This window comes from Mesoplodon densirostris, unplaced genomic scaffold (assembly GCF_025265405.1).
Source record: "Mesoplodon densirostris isolate mMesDen1 unplaced genomic scaffold, mMesDen1 primary haplotype scaffold_35, whole genome shotgun sequence".
NCBI lineage: Eukaryota > Metazoa > Chordata > Mammalia > Artiodactyla > Ziphiidae > Mesoplodon > Mesoplodon densirostris.
Window position 1 is genome coordinate 10,792,615 of NW_026778195.1, and position 17,867 is coordinate 10,810,481.

Consider the following 17,867-nt stretch of genomic DNA (forward strand, 5'->3'; position numbering starts at 1 on the left):
CCTTGTGAAGACATGGCCATGGAACATCGTGATGGCAGGGATCATGGAGCATTGTTATGACAGGGGTAATGGAGCATTGTGATGGCAAGGGCATGGAGCATTGTGATGAGAAGGCCATGGAGCATTCTGATGACATATGTCATGGAGCTATGTGAAGACAAGGGCATGGAGCAATGTGATGAGAGTGTTCATGGAGCACTGTGATGACAATGACATGGAGCACTGTGATGCCAAGCGTCATGGATATTTGTGACGACAAATGTCATGGAGCATTTTGATCGCAAGGGCGTTGTACATTGTGATGAGAAGGGCAAGGAGCATTGTGATGACAGGGTCATGGAGCAAGTTGATGAAAAGTGTCATGGAACATTTTGATGACAGGTGTTATGGAACATTGTGATGTCATGGGTCATCGAACATTTTGATGATAAGTGCATGTAGCATTGTGATGACAGGAGTCATGGAACATTGTGATGACAGGGGTGACGGAGTATTGTGACAAAACTGATGTAGCATTGTGATATCAGTGGTGAGAGAGCATTTTGATGAGAAGTGCATGGAGCATTGTGATGACAAATATTATGGGGAATTGTGATGACAAGATTGTGGAGCACTGTGATGACAAGCGCATGGTGCATTGTGATGACATGTGTCAAGGAGCATTGTGCTGAAAAGCGCATGGAGCATTGTGATGACAAGGGTCATGGAGCATTGTGCTGAGAAAGGCATAGTGCATTGTGATGACAAGTGTATTGAGAATTGTGATGACAAAGGTCATGGAGCTTTGTAATGAAAAGGGCATTGAGTATTGTGATGACAGGCATCATGGAGCGTTGTGATGACAAGTGTTATGGAACATTGTGATCACAAGTGTTTGGAGCATTGTGATGACAGAGGTTTGGATCATTTTGACTTCAAGGAGCATGGAGCATTGTGATGACAAGGGCATGAAGCAATGTGATCCCAAGGTTCATGGAGGATTGTGATGACAATGGAAATGGAGTATTGTAATGACAAGCGCATAGAGGAATGTAATGACAAGGTCTTGTAGCATTTTCCTGACAAAGGCATGGAGCACTGTGATGACATGTGTCATGGAGAACTGTGAGGACAAGCTTCACGGAGTATTGTGAATACAGGGGTCATGGAGCATTGGGATGACAAGGGCATGGATCATTGTGATGACAAGGGTCATGGAGCACTGGGGTGAAAATGTTCATGGAGTGTTGTGATGACAGGGGTCATGGAGCATTGTGATGACTAGGGAATGGAGCATTGTGATGAGAAGAGTCCCGGATCATTGTGTTGTCAGGTGTCATGGAGTGTTGTGATGACAGTGGTCATGGAGCATTGTGATGATATTCGCCATGGAGCATTGTGATGAGAAGGTCGTGGAGCATTGGGCTAAAAATATTCATGGATTATTGTGATGACAGGGGTCATGGAGAATTGTGATGACAAGGGAATGGAGCATGGTGATGACAAGGTCCTGGAGCATTGTGATGAGAAGACCATGGAGACTTTTTTTGACAAGTCTCATGGAGCATTCTGATTAAAAGGGGCATGGAGCATTGTGATTACAGGGGTCTTGGAGCATTGTGATGACAGAGGTCATGGAGCATTTTGATTTTGTTGTGATGACAATAGCATGAAGCATTATGATGATGGGCATGGTGAATTGTGATGACAGGGTTCATGGATCATTGAGATGAAAAGCGGCATAGAGCATTGTGATTACAGGGTTCTTGGAGCATTGTGATAAGAAGGGTCATGGAGCCTTGTGATGACAAGGCCATGGAACATCGTGATGGCAGGGGTCATGGAGCATTGTTATGACAGGGGTAATGGAGCATTGTGATGGCAAGGGCTTGGAGCATTGTGATGAGAAGGCCATGGAGCATTCTGATGACATGTGTCCTGGAGCTATGTGAAGACAAGGGCATGGAGCAATGTGATGAGAGCGTTCATGGAGCACTGTGATGACAATGACATGGAGCATTGTGATGCCAAGGGTCATGGATATTTGTGATGACAGTGGTCATGGAGCATTGTGATGACAAGAAAATGGAGCATGGTGATGTCAAGGTCTTGGAGCATTGTGATGAGTTGACCATGGAGACTTGTGATGACAAATATCATGGAGCCTTCTGAAGAAAAGGGACATGGAGCATTGTGATTACGAGTGTCTTGGAGCATTGTGATGACAAGGGCCTGGAGCATTGTGAGGAGAAAGCCATGGAACATTCTGATGACATGCGTCATGGAGCTTTGTGATGACAAGAGCATGGAGCATTGTGATTACATGGGTCTTGGAGCATTGTGATGACAATTGTCATGGTGTCCTGTGATCACAAGGCCGTGGAACATTGTGATGGCAGGGGTCACGGAGCATTGTTGACAGTGGTAATGGAGCATTGTGATGAGAAGTGCATTGAGCATTTGTCTGAAATATTTCCTGGATTATTGTGATGACAGTGGGCATGGCGCATTGTGATGACAAGGGCACGGTACACTGTGATACATGGGTGATGGAGGATTGTAATGAAAAGGACATGGAGCATTGTGATGAGAAGGGCATTGAGCATTGTGATGACAAGTGTCATGGAAGTTTGTGATGACAAGTGAATGGAGCAATTTGTTGAGAGGGTTCATGGAGCATTGTGATGTCCATGGCATGGAGCACTGTGATGCCAAGGGTCATGGAGCTTAGTGATGACCATGGTCATGGAGCATTTTGATGACAAGGGTGTGGTGCATTGTGATGAGAAGGGCAGGGAGCATTTTGATGACAGGGTCATGCAGCAATTTGATGAAAAGTGTAATGGAACATTTTGATGACTGGGGTTACAGAACATTGTGATGCCAGGGGTCATGGAGCTTTGGGATGAAAAGGGTCATGGAGCATTTTGATGACAGGGGTTATGGAACATTGTGATGTCAGTGGTCATGGAACATTGTGCTGATAAGGGGATGTAGCACTGTGATGACAGGGGTCATGGAACATTGTGATAACAGGGGTGAGGGTGGATTGTGATGACTAGTGATGGAACATTGTGATATCTCATGTGAGAGAGCATTTGGATGAGAAGTGCATGGAGCATTGTGATTACAAGGTTTATGGAGCATAGCGATGACAAGGTTGTGGATCATTGTGATGAAAACCACATGGCACATTGTGATGACAAGGGTCATGGAGCATTGTTCTGAAAAAGGCATGGAGCATTGTGATGACAAGGGTCACAGAGCATTGTGATGAAAATTTCATGGAGCATTGTGGTTACAAATGTCACAGAGCCTTGCGATGACACAGCCATGGACCGTTGTGATGAGAAACGTTATGAAGCATTGTGATGACTGGAGTCATGGAGCATTGTGATGACAAGGGCCATGGAGCATTGTGATGACAAGGGCATGGAACATTGTGATGACAGGGGCATGGAGCATTGGTCTGACAAGTTTAATAGATTATTGTGATGACATTGGACATGGTGCATTGTGATGACAAGGGCATGGAACATTGTGATGACAAGGGCATGGAGTATTGTGAAGACAGGTGTAAGGGGGCATTGTGATAACATATGTCATGGTCAATTTCAAAGACAATGGCATGGAGCATTGTGATGCCAAATGTCATGGTCCATTGCGATGACAGGGGCATGAAGCATTGTGATTACATGGGTCTTTGAGCATTGTGATGACAAAGGTCATGGAGCATTGTGAAGAGAAATCCATGGAGCCTTCTGATGACATGTCTCATGGAGCATTCTGATGAAAAGGGGCATGGAGCATTCTGATTACATGGGTCATGGAACATTGTGATAACAAGGGCAAGGAGCATTGGTCTAATAAGTTTCATGGATTATTGTGATGAGAGTTGTAATGGCACATTGTGATGACAAGGGCATGGAGCATTGTGATGACCAGGTCATGCAGTATTGTGAAGAGAGGTGTCAGGGAGCATTGTGATGACATATGTAATGGCCCATTGTGATGACAATGGCATGGAGCATTGTGATGCCAAGTGTCATGGAGGATTCTGATGACAAAGGTAATGGAGCATTGTGATGAAAATGGCTTGGAGCATTGTGATGACAAGGGTCAGGGAGCATTGTGCTGACAAGTGCATGGAGAATTGTGATGACAAGGGTCATGGAGCATTCTGATGACAAGCCTGTGGTGTATTTTGATGACAATGGCATGCAGCATTGGGATGAAAACGGCATGGGGCATTGTGATGAAAAAAACAGGGAGCCTTTTTGTGACAGGGTTCAAGGAGCATTCTGACGACAAGTGTCAGCTAGCATTGTGATGACAAGTGTATTGAGAATTTTGATGACAAAGTTCATGGAGCCTTGTGATGAGAAGACCATGGATAATTGTGATGATGAGCGTCATGGGGTGTTGTGATGATAAGTGTTATGCAACATTGTTATCACCAGGATTTTGAGCATTGTGATGACAGAGGTCATGGAGCATTTTGATTTGATTTTGATGACAATAGCCTTAAGCATTATGATGATGGGCATTGTTCATTGTGATGACAGGGTTCATGGAGCATTGAGATGAAAAGGGGCATGGGGCATTGTGATTACAGGGGTCTTAGAGCATTGTGATGACAAGAGCAGGGAGCATTGTGATGAGAAGTCCATGGAACATTCTGATGACATGCGTCATGAAGCTTTGGATGGCAAGAGCATGGAGCATTGTGATTCCAGGGGTCTTGGAGCATTGTGATGAAAAGGGCATGCATCATTGTGATGAAAAAGGCATGGAGCCTTGTCATGACAGGTTTCATGGAGCATACTGACGACAAGTGTCAGGGAGCATTGTGATGACAAGTGTATTGAGAATTGTGATGACAAAGGTCATGGAGCATTGTGATGAAAAGTGTATGGAGTATTGTGATGACAGGCATCATGGAGCATTGTGAGGACAAGTGTTATGGAACATTGTGATCACAAGGGTTGGAGCATTGTGATGACAGAGGTCATGGATCATTTTGATTTCAAGGAGCATGGAGCATTGTGATGACAAGGGCATGAAGCAATGTGATCCCAAGGTTCATGGAGGATTGTGATGACAATGGTAATCGAGTATTTTGATGACAAGTGCATAGAGCATTGTAAGGACAAGGTCATGTAGCATTTTGCTGACAAAGGCATGGAGCATTATGAAGACAGGTGTCATGGAGCACTGTGATGACAAGCGTCATGGAGCACTGTGAATACAGGGGTCATGGAACATTGGGATGACAAGGGCATGGATCATTGTGATGACAAGGGTCATGGAGCATTGGGCTGAAAATGTTCATAGAGTATTGTGATGAAAGGGGTCATGGAGCATTGTGATTACAGGTGTCTTGGAACATTGTGATGACAAGAGTCCCGGATCATTGTGTTGTCAGGTGTCATGGAGTGTTGTGATGACAGTGGTCATGGAGCATTGTGATGATACTGGTCATGGAGCATTGTGATGAGAAGGTCATGGAACATTGGGCTGAAAATGTTTCTGGAGTATTGTGATGACAGGGGTCATGGAGCATTGTGATGACAAGAAAATGGAGCATGGTGATGACAAGGTCTTGGAGCATTGTGATGAGTTGACCATGGAGACTTGTGATGACAAATATCATGGAGCCTTCTGAAGAAAAGGGACATGGAGCATTGTGATTACGAGTGTCTTGGAGCATTGTGATGACAAGGGCATGGAGCATTGTGAGGAGAAAGCCATGGAACATTCTGATGACATGCGTCATGGAGCTTTGTGATGACAAGAGCATGGAGCATTGTGATTACATGGGTCTTGGAGCATTGTGATGACAATTGTCATGGTGTCCTGTGATCACAAGGCCGTGGAACATTGTGATGGCAGGGGTCACGGAGCATTGTTGACAGTGGTAATGGAGCATTGTGATGAGAAGTGCATTGAGCATTTGTCTGAAATATTTCCTGGATTATTGTGATGACAGTGGGCATGGCGCATTGTGATGACAAGGGCACGGTACACTGTGATACATGGGTGATGGAGGATTGTAATGACAAGGACATGGAGCATTGTGATGAGAAGGGCATTGAGCATTGTGATGACAAGTGTCATGGAGGTTTGTGATGACAAGTGAATGGAGCAATTTGATGAGAGGGTTCATGGAGCATTGTGATGTCCATGGCATGGAGCACTGTGATGCCAAGGGTCATGGAGCTTAGTGATGACCATGGTCATGGAGCATTTTGATGACAAGGGTGTGGTGTATTGTGATGAGAAGGGCAGGGAGCATTTTGATGACAGGGTCATGCAGCAATTTGATGAAAAGTGTAATGGAACATTTTGATGACTGGGGTTACAGAACATTGTGATGCCAGGGGTCATGGAGCTTTGGGATGAAAAGGGTCATGGAGCATTTTGATGACAGGGGTTATGGAACATTGTGATGTCAGTGGTCATGGAACATTGTGCTGATAAGGGGATGTAGCACTGTGATGACAGGGGTCATGGAACATTGTGATAACAGGGGTGAGGGTGGATTGTGATGACTAGTGATGGAACATTGTGATATCTCATGTGAGAGAGCATTTGGATGAGAAGTGCATGGAGCATTGTGATTACAAGGTTTATGGAGCATAGCGATGACAAGGTTGTGGATCATTGTGATGAAAAGCACATGGCACATTGTGATGACAAGGGTCATGGAGCATTGTTCTGAAAAAGGCATGGAGCATTGTGATGACAAGTGTCACGGAGCATTGTGATGAAAATTTCATGGAGCATTGTGGTTACAAATGTCACAGAGCCTTGCGATGACACAGCCATGGACCGTTGTGATGAGAAACGTTATGAAGCATTGTGATGACTGGAGTCACGGAGCATTGTGATGACAAGGGCCATGGAGCATTGTGATTACAAGGGCATGGAACATTGTGATGACAGGGGCATGGAGCATTGGTCTGACAAGTTTAATAGATTATTGTGATGACATTGGACATGGTGCATTGTGATGACAAGGGCATGGAGCATTGTGATGACAAGGGCATGGAGTATTGTGAAGACAGGTGTAAGGGGGCATTGTGATAACATATGTCATGGTCAATTTCAAAGACAATGGCATGGAGCATTGTGATGCCAAATGTCATGGTCCACTGAGATGACAGGGGCATGAAGCATTGTGATTACATGCGTCTTTGAGCATTGTGATGACAAAGGTCATGGAGCATTGTGAAGAGAAATCCATGGAGCCTTCTGATGACATGTCTCATGGAGCATTCTGATGAAAAGGGGCATGGAGCATTCTGATTACATGGGTCATGGAACATTGTGATAACAAGGGCAAGGAGCATTGCTCTAATAAGTTTCATGGATTATTGTGATGAGAGTTGTAATGGCACATTGTGATGACAAGGGCATGGAGCATTGTGATGACCAGGTCATGCAGTATTGTGAAGAGAGGTGTCAGGGAGCATTGTGATGACATATGTAATGGCCCATTGTGATGACAATGGCATGGAGCTTTGTGATGCCAAGTGTCATGGAGGATTCTGATGACAAAGGTAATGGAGCATTGTCATGACAAGGGTCCGGGAGCATTCTGATGACAAGCTTGTGGAGTATTTTGATGACAATGGTATGGAACATTGTGATGAAAATGGCATGGGGCATTGTGATGAAAAAGGCATGGAGCCTTTTCGTGACGGGGTTCAAGGAGCATTCTGATGACAAGTGTCAGGGAGCATTGTGATCACAAGTGTATTGAGAATTTTGATGACAATGGTCATGGAGCATTGTGATGAAAAGGGCATGGAGTATTGTAATGACAGGCAGCATGGAACGTTGTGATGACAAGTGTTATGGAACAATGTGATCACAAGGGTTTGGAGCATTGTGATGACAGAGGTCATGGATCATTTTGATTTCAAGGAGCATGGAGCATTGTGATGAAAAGCGCATGGAGTATTGTAATGACAGGCAGCATGGAACGTTGTGATGACAAGTGTTATGGAACAATGTGATCACAAGGGTTTGGAGCATTGTGATGACAGAGGTCATGGATCATTTTGATTTCAAGGAGCATGGAGCATTGTGATGACAAGGGCATGAAGCAATGTGATCCAAGGTTGATTTAGGATTGTGATGACAATGGAAATGGAGTATTGTGATGACATGCGCATAGAGGATTGTAATGACAAGGTCATGTAGCATTTTGCTGACAAAGACATGGAGCATTGTGATGACAATGGCATGGAACATTGTGATGACAAGTGTCATGGAGGATTCTGATGACAAATGTAATGGAGCATTGTGATGAAAATGGCTTGGAGCATTGTGATGACAAGGGTCAGGGAGCATTGTGCTGACAAGTGCATGGAGAATTGTGATGACAAGGGTCATGGAGCATTCTGATGACAAGCCTGTGGTGTATTTTGATGACAATGGCATGCAGCATTGGGATGAAAACGGCATGGGCCTTTGTGATGAAAAAAACAGGGAGCCTTTTTGTGACAGGGTTCAAGGAGCATTCTGACGACAAGTGTCAGCTAGCATTGTGATGACAAGTGTATTGAGAATTTTGATGACAAAGTTCATGGAGCCTTGTGATGAGAAGACCATGGATAATTGTGATGATGAGCGTCATGGGGTGTTGTGATGATAAGTGTTATGCAACATTGTTATCACCAGGATTTTGAGCATTGTGATGACAGAGGTCATGGAGCATTTTGGTTTGATTTTGATGACAATAGCCTGAAGCATTATGATGATGGGCATTGTTCATTGTGATGACAGGGTTCATGGAGCATTGAGATGAAAAGGGGCATGGGGCATTGTGATTACAGGGGTCTTAGAGCATTGTGATGACAAGAGCAGGTAGCATTGTGATGAGAAGTCCATGGAACATTCTGATGACATGCGTCATGAAGCTTTGGATGGCAAGAGCATGGAGCATTGTGATTCCAGGGGTCTTGGAGCATTGTGATGAAAAGGGCATGCATCATTGTGATGAAAAAGGCATGGTGCCATGTCATGACAGGTTTCATGGAGCATACTGACGACAAGTGTCAGGGAGCATTGTGATGACAAGTGTATTGAGAATTGTGATGACAAAGGTCATGGAGCATTGTGATGAAAAGTGTATGGAGTATTGTGATGACAGGCATCATGGAGCATTGTGAGGACAAGTGTTATGGAACATTGTGATCACAAGGGTTGGAGCATTGTGATGACAGAGGTCATGGATCATTTTGATTTCAAGGAGCATGGAGCATTGTGATGACAAGGGCATGAAGCAATGTGATCCCAAGGTTCATGGAGGATTGTGATGACAATGGTAATCGAGTATTTTGATGACAAGTGCATAGAGCATTGTAAGGACAAGGTCATGTAGCATTTTGCTGACAAAGGCATGGAGCATTATGAAGACAGGTGTCATGGAGCACTGTGATGACAAGCGTCATGGAGCACTGTGAATACAGGGGTCATGGAACATTGGGATGACAAGGGCATGGATCATTGTGATGACAAGGGTCATGAAGCATTGGGCTGAAAATGTTCATAGAGTATTGTGATGAAAGGGGTCATGGAGCATTGTGATTACAGGGGTCTTGGAGCATTGTGATGACAAGAGTCCCGGATCATTGTGTTGTCAGGTGTCATGGAGTGTTGTGATGACAGTGGTCATGGAGCATTGTGATGATACTGGTCATGGAGCATTGTGATGAGAAGGTCATGGAACACTGGGCTGAAAATGTTCCTGGAGTATTGTGATGACAGGGGTCATGGAGCATTGTGATGACAAGAAAATGGAGCATGGTGATGACAATGTCTTGGAGCATTGTGATGTGTTGACCATGGAGACTTGTGATGACAAATATCATGGAGCCTTCTGAAGAAAAGGGGCATGGAGCATTGTGATTACGAGTGTCTTGGAGCATTGTGATGACAAGGGCATGGAGCATTGTGAGGAGAAAGCCATGGAACATTCTGATGACATGCGTCATGGAGCTTTGTGATGACAAGAGCATGGAGCATTGTGATTACATGGGTCTTGGAGCATTGTGATGACAATTGTCATAGTGTCCTGTGATCTCAAGGCCGTGGAACATTGTGATGGCAGGGGTCACGGAGCATTGTTGACAGTGGTAATGGAGCATTGTGATGAGAAGTGCATTGAGCATTTGTCTGAAATGTTTCATGGATTATTGTGATGACAGTGGGCATGGCGCATTGTGATGACAAGGGCACGATACACTGTGATACATGGTTGATCGAGGATTGTAATGACAAGGACATGGAGCATTGTGATGAGAAGGGCATCGAGCATTGTGATGACAAGTGTCATGGAGCTTTGTGATGACAAGTGAATGGAGCAATTTGATGAGAGGGTTCATGGAGCATTGTGATGTCCATGGCATGGAGCACTGTGATGCCAAGGGTCATGGAGCTTAGTGATGACCATGGTCATGGAGCATTTTGATGACAAGGGTGTGGTGCATTGTGATGAGAAGTGCAGGGAGCATTTTGATGACAGGGTCATGCAGCAATTTGATGAAAAGTGTAATGGAACATTTTGATGACTGGGGTTACAGAACATTGTGATGCCAGGGGTCATGGAGCTTTGGGATGAAAAGGGTCATGGAGCATTTTGATGACAGGGGTTATGGAACACTGTGATGTCAGGGGTCATGGAACATTGTGCTGATAAGGGGATGTAGCATTGTGATGACAGGGTTCATGGAACATTGCGATAACAGGGGTGAGGGTGGATTGTGATGACTAGTGATGGAACATTGTGATATCTCATGTGAGAGAGCATTTGGATGAGAAGTGCATGGAGCATTGTGATTACAAGGTTTATGGAGCATAGCGTTGACAAGGTTGTGGATCATTGTGATGAAAAGCACATGGCACATTGTGATGACAAGGGTCATGGAGCATTGTTCTGAAAAAGGCATGGAGCATTGTGATGACAAGGGTCACGGAGCATTGTGATGAAAATTTCATGGAGCATTGTGGTTACAAATGTCACAGAGCCTTGCGATGACACAGCCATGGACCGTTGTGATGAGAAACGTTATGAAGCATTGTGATGACTGGAGTCACGGAGCATTGTGATGACAAGGGCCATGGAGCATTGTGATGACAGGGGCATGGAGCATTGGTCTGACAAGTTTAATAGATTATTGTGATGACATTGGACATGGTGCATTGTGATGACAAGGGCATGGAGCATTGTGATGACAAGGGCATGGAGTATTGTGAAGACAGGTGTAAGGGGGCATTGTGATAACATATGTCATGGTCAATTTCAAAGACAATGGCATGGAGCATTGTGATGCCAAATGTCATGGTCCATTGCGATGACAGGGGCATGAAGCATTGTGATTACATGCGTCTTTGAGCATTGTGATGACAAAGTTCATGGAGCATTGTGAAGAGAAATCCATGGAGACTTCTGATGACATGTCTCATGGAGCATTCTGATGAAAAGGGGCATGGAGCATTCTGATTACATGGGTCATGGAACATTGTGATAACAAGGGCAAGGAGCATTGGTCTAATAAGTTTCATGGATTATTGTGATGAGAGTTGTAATGGCACATTGTGATGACAAGGGCATGGAGCATTGTGATGACCAGGTCATGCAGTATTGTGAAGAGAGGTGTCAGGGAGCATTGTGATGACATATGTAATGGCCCATTGTGATGACAATGGCATGGAGCATTGTGATGCCAAGTGTCATGGAGGATTCTGATGACAAAGGTAATGGAGCATTTTCATGACAATGGCTTGGAGCATTGTGATGATAAGGGTCAGGGAGCATTGTGCTGACAAGTGCATGGAGAAGAGTGATGACAAGGGTCATGGAGCATTCTGATGACAAGCTTGTGGAGTATTTTGATGACAATGGCATGGAGCTCTGGGATGAAAACGGCATGGGGATTTGTGATGAAAAAGGCATGGAGCCTTTTCGTGACACGGTTCAAGGAGCATTCTGACGACAAGTGTCAGGGAGCATTGTGATGACAAGTGTATTGAGAATTGTGATGACAAAGGTCATGGAGCATTGTGATGAAAAGGGCATGGAGTATTTTGATGACAGGCATCATGGAGCGTTGTGAGGACAAGTTTTATGGAACACTGTGATCACAAGTGTTTGGAGCATTGTGATGACAGAGGTCACGGATCATTTTGATTTCAAGGAGCATGGAGCATTTTGATGACAAGGGCCTGAAGCAATGTGATCCCAAGGTTCCTGGAGGATTGTGATGACAATTGTAAGGGAGTATTGTGATGACAAGCGCATAGAGCATTGTAATGACCAGGTCATGTAGCATTTTGCTGACAAAGGCATGGAGCATTGTGATGACAGATGTCATGGTGCACTGTGATTACAAGCGTCATGGAACATTGGGATGACAAGGGCATGGATCATTGTGATGACAAGGGTCATGAGCACTGGGCTGAAAATGTTCATGGAGTATTGTGATGACAGGGGTCTTGGAGCATTGTGATGACCAGAGTCCCGGATCATTGTGTTGTCAGGTGTTATGGAGTGTTGTGATGACAGTGGTCATGGAGCATTGTGATGTCAGGGGTCATGGAACATTGTGCTGATAAGGGGATGTAGCATTGTGATGACAGTTGTCATGGAACATTGGGAAAACAATGGTGAGGGAGGATTGTGATGACTAGTGATGGAACATTGTGATATCCCATGGGAGAGAGCATTTGGATGAGAAGTGCATGGAGCATTCTGATTACAAGGTTGATGGAGCAGAGTGATGACAAGGTTGTGGATCATTGTGATGAAAATCATATGGCACATTGTGATGACAAGGGTCATGGAGCATTGTTCTGACAAAGGCATGGAGCTTTGTGATAACAAGGCTCACGGAGCATTGTGATGAAATGTTCATGGAGCATTGTGGTTAAAAAGGTCACAGAGCCTTGTGATGACGCGGGCATGGACCGTTGTATTGACAAACGTTATGAAGCATTGTGATGACTGGAGTCATGGAGCATTGTGTTGACAGTGTTCATGGAGCATTGTGATGACAAGGGCATGGAGCATTGTGATGAGTAGGCCATCGAGCATTGTGATGACAAGTGTCCAGGAGCTGTGTGATGACAAGGGCATGGAGCAATGTGATTAGAGGGTTCATGGAGCATTGTGATGACAATGACATGGAGCCTTGTGATGTCAACGGTCATGGAGCTTAGTGATGACAATGGTCATGGAGCATTTTGATGACAAGGGTGTGGTGCATTGTGATGAGAAGGGCAGGGAGCATTGTGATGACAAGGGCATGGAATATTGTGAAGACAGGTGTCAGGGGGCATTGTGATGAAATATGTCATGGTCCATTGCGATGACAATAGCATGGAGCATAGTGATGCCAAATGCAAGGGAGGATTGTGATGACAAATATAATGGAGCACTGTGATGACTAGGGCTTGGAGCATTATGAAGACAAGGGCCATTGAGAATTTTCATGACAATGTCATGAACCATTGTGATGACAAGGTCCTGGAGCATTGTGATGAGAAAACCATGGAGCCTTGCGATGACAAGTCTCATGGAGCATACTGATGAAAAGGGGCATGGGGCATTCTGATTACAGGGGTCTTGGAACATTGTGATAACAAGAGCATGGAGCAATGTGATGACAAGGGCATGGAGCATTGGTCTAATAAGTTTCATGGATTATTGTGATGACAGTTGGAATGGCGCATTGTGAAGACAAGAGCATGGAGCATTGTGATGACCAGATCATGCAGTATTGTGAAGAGAGGTGTCAGGGAGCATTGTGATTACATATGTAATGGCCCATTGTGATGACAATGGCTTGGAGCATTGTGATGCCAAGTGTCATGGAGGATTCTAATGACAAAGGTAATGGAGCATTGTGATGACAATGGCTTGGATCATTGTGATGACAAGGGTCAGGGAGCATTGTTCTGACAAGTGCATGGATAATAGTGATGACAAGGGTCATGGAGCATTCTGATGACAAGCTTGTGTAGTATTTTGATGACAATGGCATGGAGCATTGGGATGAAAATAGCATGGGGCTTTGTGATGAAAAAGGCATGGAGCCTTTTCGTCACAGGGTTCAAGGAGCATTCTGACGACAAGTGTCAGGGAGCATTGTGATGACAAGTGTATTGAGAATTGTGATGACAAAGTCATGGAGCATTTTGATGAGAAGACCATGGATAATTGTGATGAAGAGCGTCATGGGGTGTTGTGATGATAAGTGTTTTGCAACATTGTGATCACCAGGGTTTGGAGCATTGTGATGACAGAGGTCATGGAGCATTTTGATTTCACTGTGATGACAATAGACTGAAGCATTATGATGATGGACATGGTGCATTGTTATGACAGTGTTCATGGAGCATTGAGATGAAAAGGGGCATGGAGCAATGTGATTACAGCTGTCTTGGAGCATTGTGATGACAAGGGCATGGAGCATTGTGCTGAGAAGTGCATGGAACATTCTGATGATATGCATCATGGAGCTTTGTGATGACAAGGGCAAGGAGCATTATGATTACAGGGGTCTTGGAGCACTGTGATGTAAAGCGCATGGATCAATGTGATGAAAATGGCATGGAGCCTTGTCATGAAAGAGTTCATGGAGCATACTGACGACAAGTGTTCAGGGAGTATTGTGATGAAAAGAGTATTGAGAATTGTGATGACAAAGTCATGGAGCCTTGTGATGAGAAGACCATGGATAATAGTGATGATTAGCGTCATGGGGTTTTGTGATGATAAGTGTTATGCAACATTGTGATCACCATGGTTTGGAGCATTGTCTGACAGAGGTCATGGAGATTTTGATTTCATTTGTGATGACAATAGCCTGAAGCATAATGATGATGGGCATGGTTCATTGTGATGAAAGGGATCGTGGAGCATTGTGATGAAAAGGGAGCATGGAACATTGTGATTACAGGGGTCTTGGAGCATTGTGATGAGAAGTGTCATGGAAACTTGTGATGACAGGGGTTATGGAGCATTGTGATGACCAGGGAATGGAGCATGGTGATGACAAGGTCTTGGAGCATTGTGATGAGATGACCATGGAGACTTGTGATGACAAGTCTCATGGAGCTCTGATGAAAAGGGCATGGAGCATTGTGATTACGAGGGTATGGAGCATTGTGATGACAAGGGCATGGAGCATTGTGAGGAGAAGGCCATGGAACATTCTTATGACATGTGTCATGGAGCTTTGTGATGACAAGGGCATGGAGCATTGTGATTATATGGGTCTTGGAACATTGTGATGACAATGGTCATGGAGCCTTGTGATCACATGGCCGTGGAACATTGTGATGGCAGGGGCCATGGAGAATTGTTGACAGAGGTAATGGAGCATTGTGATGAGAAGGGCATTGAGCATTGTTCTGAAATGTTTCATGGATTTTTGTGATGAGAGTGGCCATGGAGCATTGTGATGACAAGGGAACGGTACACTGTGATACATGGGTCATGGAGGATTGTAATGACAAGGACATGGAGCATTATGATGAGAAGGGCATCGAGCATTGTGATGACATGTGTCACGGAGCTGTGTGATGACAAGGGCATGGAGCATTGTGATGACATGTGTCATGGAGCACAGTGATGACAAGCGTCACAGAGCATTCTGAATACATGGGTCATGGAGCATTGGGATGACAAGGGCATGGATCATTGTGATGACATGGGTCATGGAGCACTGGACTGAAAATGTTCATAAAGTCTTGTGATGACAGGGGTCATGGAGCATTGTGATGACTAGGGAATGGAGCATTGTGATGACAAGAGTCCCGGATCATTGTGTTGTCAGGTGTCATGGAGTGTTGTGATGACAGTGGTCATGGGGCATTGTGATGATATTGGCCATGGAGCATTGTGATGAGAAAGTCGTGGAGCATTGGGCTGAAAATATTCATGTATTATTGTGATGACAGGGGCCATGGAGCATTGTGATGACAACGGAACGGAGCATGGTGATGACAAGGTCGTGGAGCATTGTGATGAGAAGACCATGGAGACGTGTGATGACAAGTCTCATGGAGCATTCTGATGAAAAGGGGCATGGAGCATTGTGATTACAGGGGTCTTGGAGCATTATGATGACAAGGGCATGGAGCATTGTGATGAGAAAGCCATTAAGCATTCTGATGAAATGCGTTATGGAGTTCTTGATGACAAGGCCTTGGAGCATTGTGATTACAGGGATCTTGGAGCATTGTGATGAAAAGGGCATGGATTATTGTGATGAAAAAGGCATGGATCCTTGTCATGACAGGGTTCAAGGAGCATACTGACGACAAGTGTCAGGGAGCATTGTGATGACAAGTGTATTGAGCATTGTGATGACAAAGATCATGGAGCATTGTGATGAGAAGGCCATGGATAATTGTGATGATGTGCGTTATGGGGTGTTGTGATGATACGTGTTATGGAACATTGTGATCACAAGGATTTGGAGCATTATGATGACAGAGGTCATGGAGAATATTGATTTTATTGTGATGACAATAGCCTGAAGCATTATGATGATGGGCATGGTGCATTGTGATGACAGGGTTCATGGAGCATTGAGATGAAAAGGTGCATGGAGCATTGTGTTTACAGGGGTCTTAGAGCATTATGATGACTAAGGTATGGAGCATTGTGATGTGAAGGCCATGGAACATTCGGATCACATGCGTAATGGAGCTTTGTGATGACAAGGGCATGGAGCATTGTGATTTCAGGGGTCTTGAGCATTGTGATGAGAAGTGTCATGGAACCTTGTGATGACTAGGCCGTGGAACATTGTGATGGCAGGGGTCATGGTGCATTGTTATGACAGGGGTAATGGAGCATTGTGCTGAGAAGGGTAGGAACTTTGGTCTGAAATGTTTCTTGGATTATTGTGATGAGCGTGGGCATGGAGCATTGTGATGACAAGGGCTCGGAACACTGTGATACATGGGTCATGCTGGACTGTAATGACAAGGGCATGGAGCATTGTGATTAGAAGGGCATCGAGCATTGTGATGACAAGTGTCATAGAGCTTTGTGATGATAAGTGTTATGCAACATTGTGATCACAATGGTTTGTAGCATTATGATCACAGAGGTCATGGAGAATATTGATTTAATTGTGATGACAATAGCCTGAAACATTATGATGATGGGCATGCTTCATTTTGATGACAGGTTTCATGAAGCATTGAGATGAAAAGTGGCATGGAGCATTGTGATTACAGGGGTCTTGGAGCATTGTGATGACAACGGTATGGAGCATTGTGATGAGAAGGCCATGGAACATTCTGATGACATGCGTCATGGAGCTTTGTGATGACAAGTGAATGTAGCATTGTGATTTCAGGGGTCTTGAGCATTGTGATGAGAAGTGTCATGGAACCTGGTGATGACTAGGCCGTGGAATATTGTGATGGCAGGGGTCATGGTGCATTGTTATGACCGGGGTAATCGAGAATTGTGATGAGAAGGGTATGGAACTTTGGTCTGAAATGTTTCATGGATTATTGTGATGAGAGTGGGTATGGAGCATTGTGATGACAAGGGCACAGAACACTGTGATACATGGGTCATGCAGGATTGTAATGACAAGGGCATGGAGCATTGTGATTAGAAGGTCATGGAGCATTGTGATCACAAGTGTCATGGAGCATTGTGATGACAAGGGCATTGAGCAATGTTATGAGAGGGTACATGGAGCATTGTGATGCCAATGACATGGAGCATTGTGATGCCAAGAGTCATGGAGCTTTGTGATGACAAGTCATGGAGCATTTTGATGAAAAGGGCATGGTGCATTGTGATGAGAAGGTCAGGGAGCATTTTGATGACCGGTTCATGCAGCAATTTG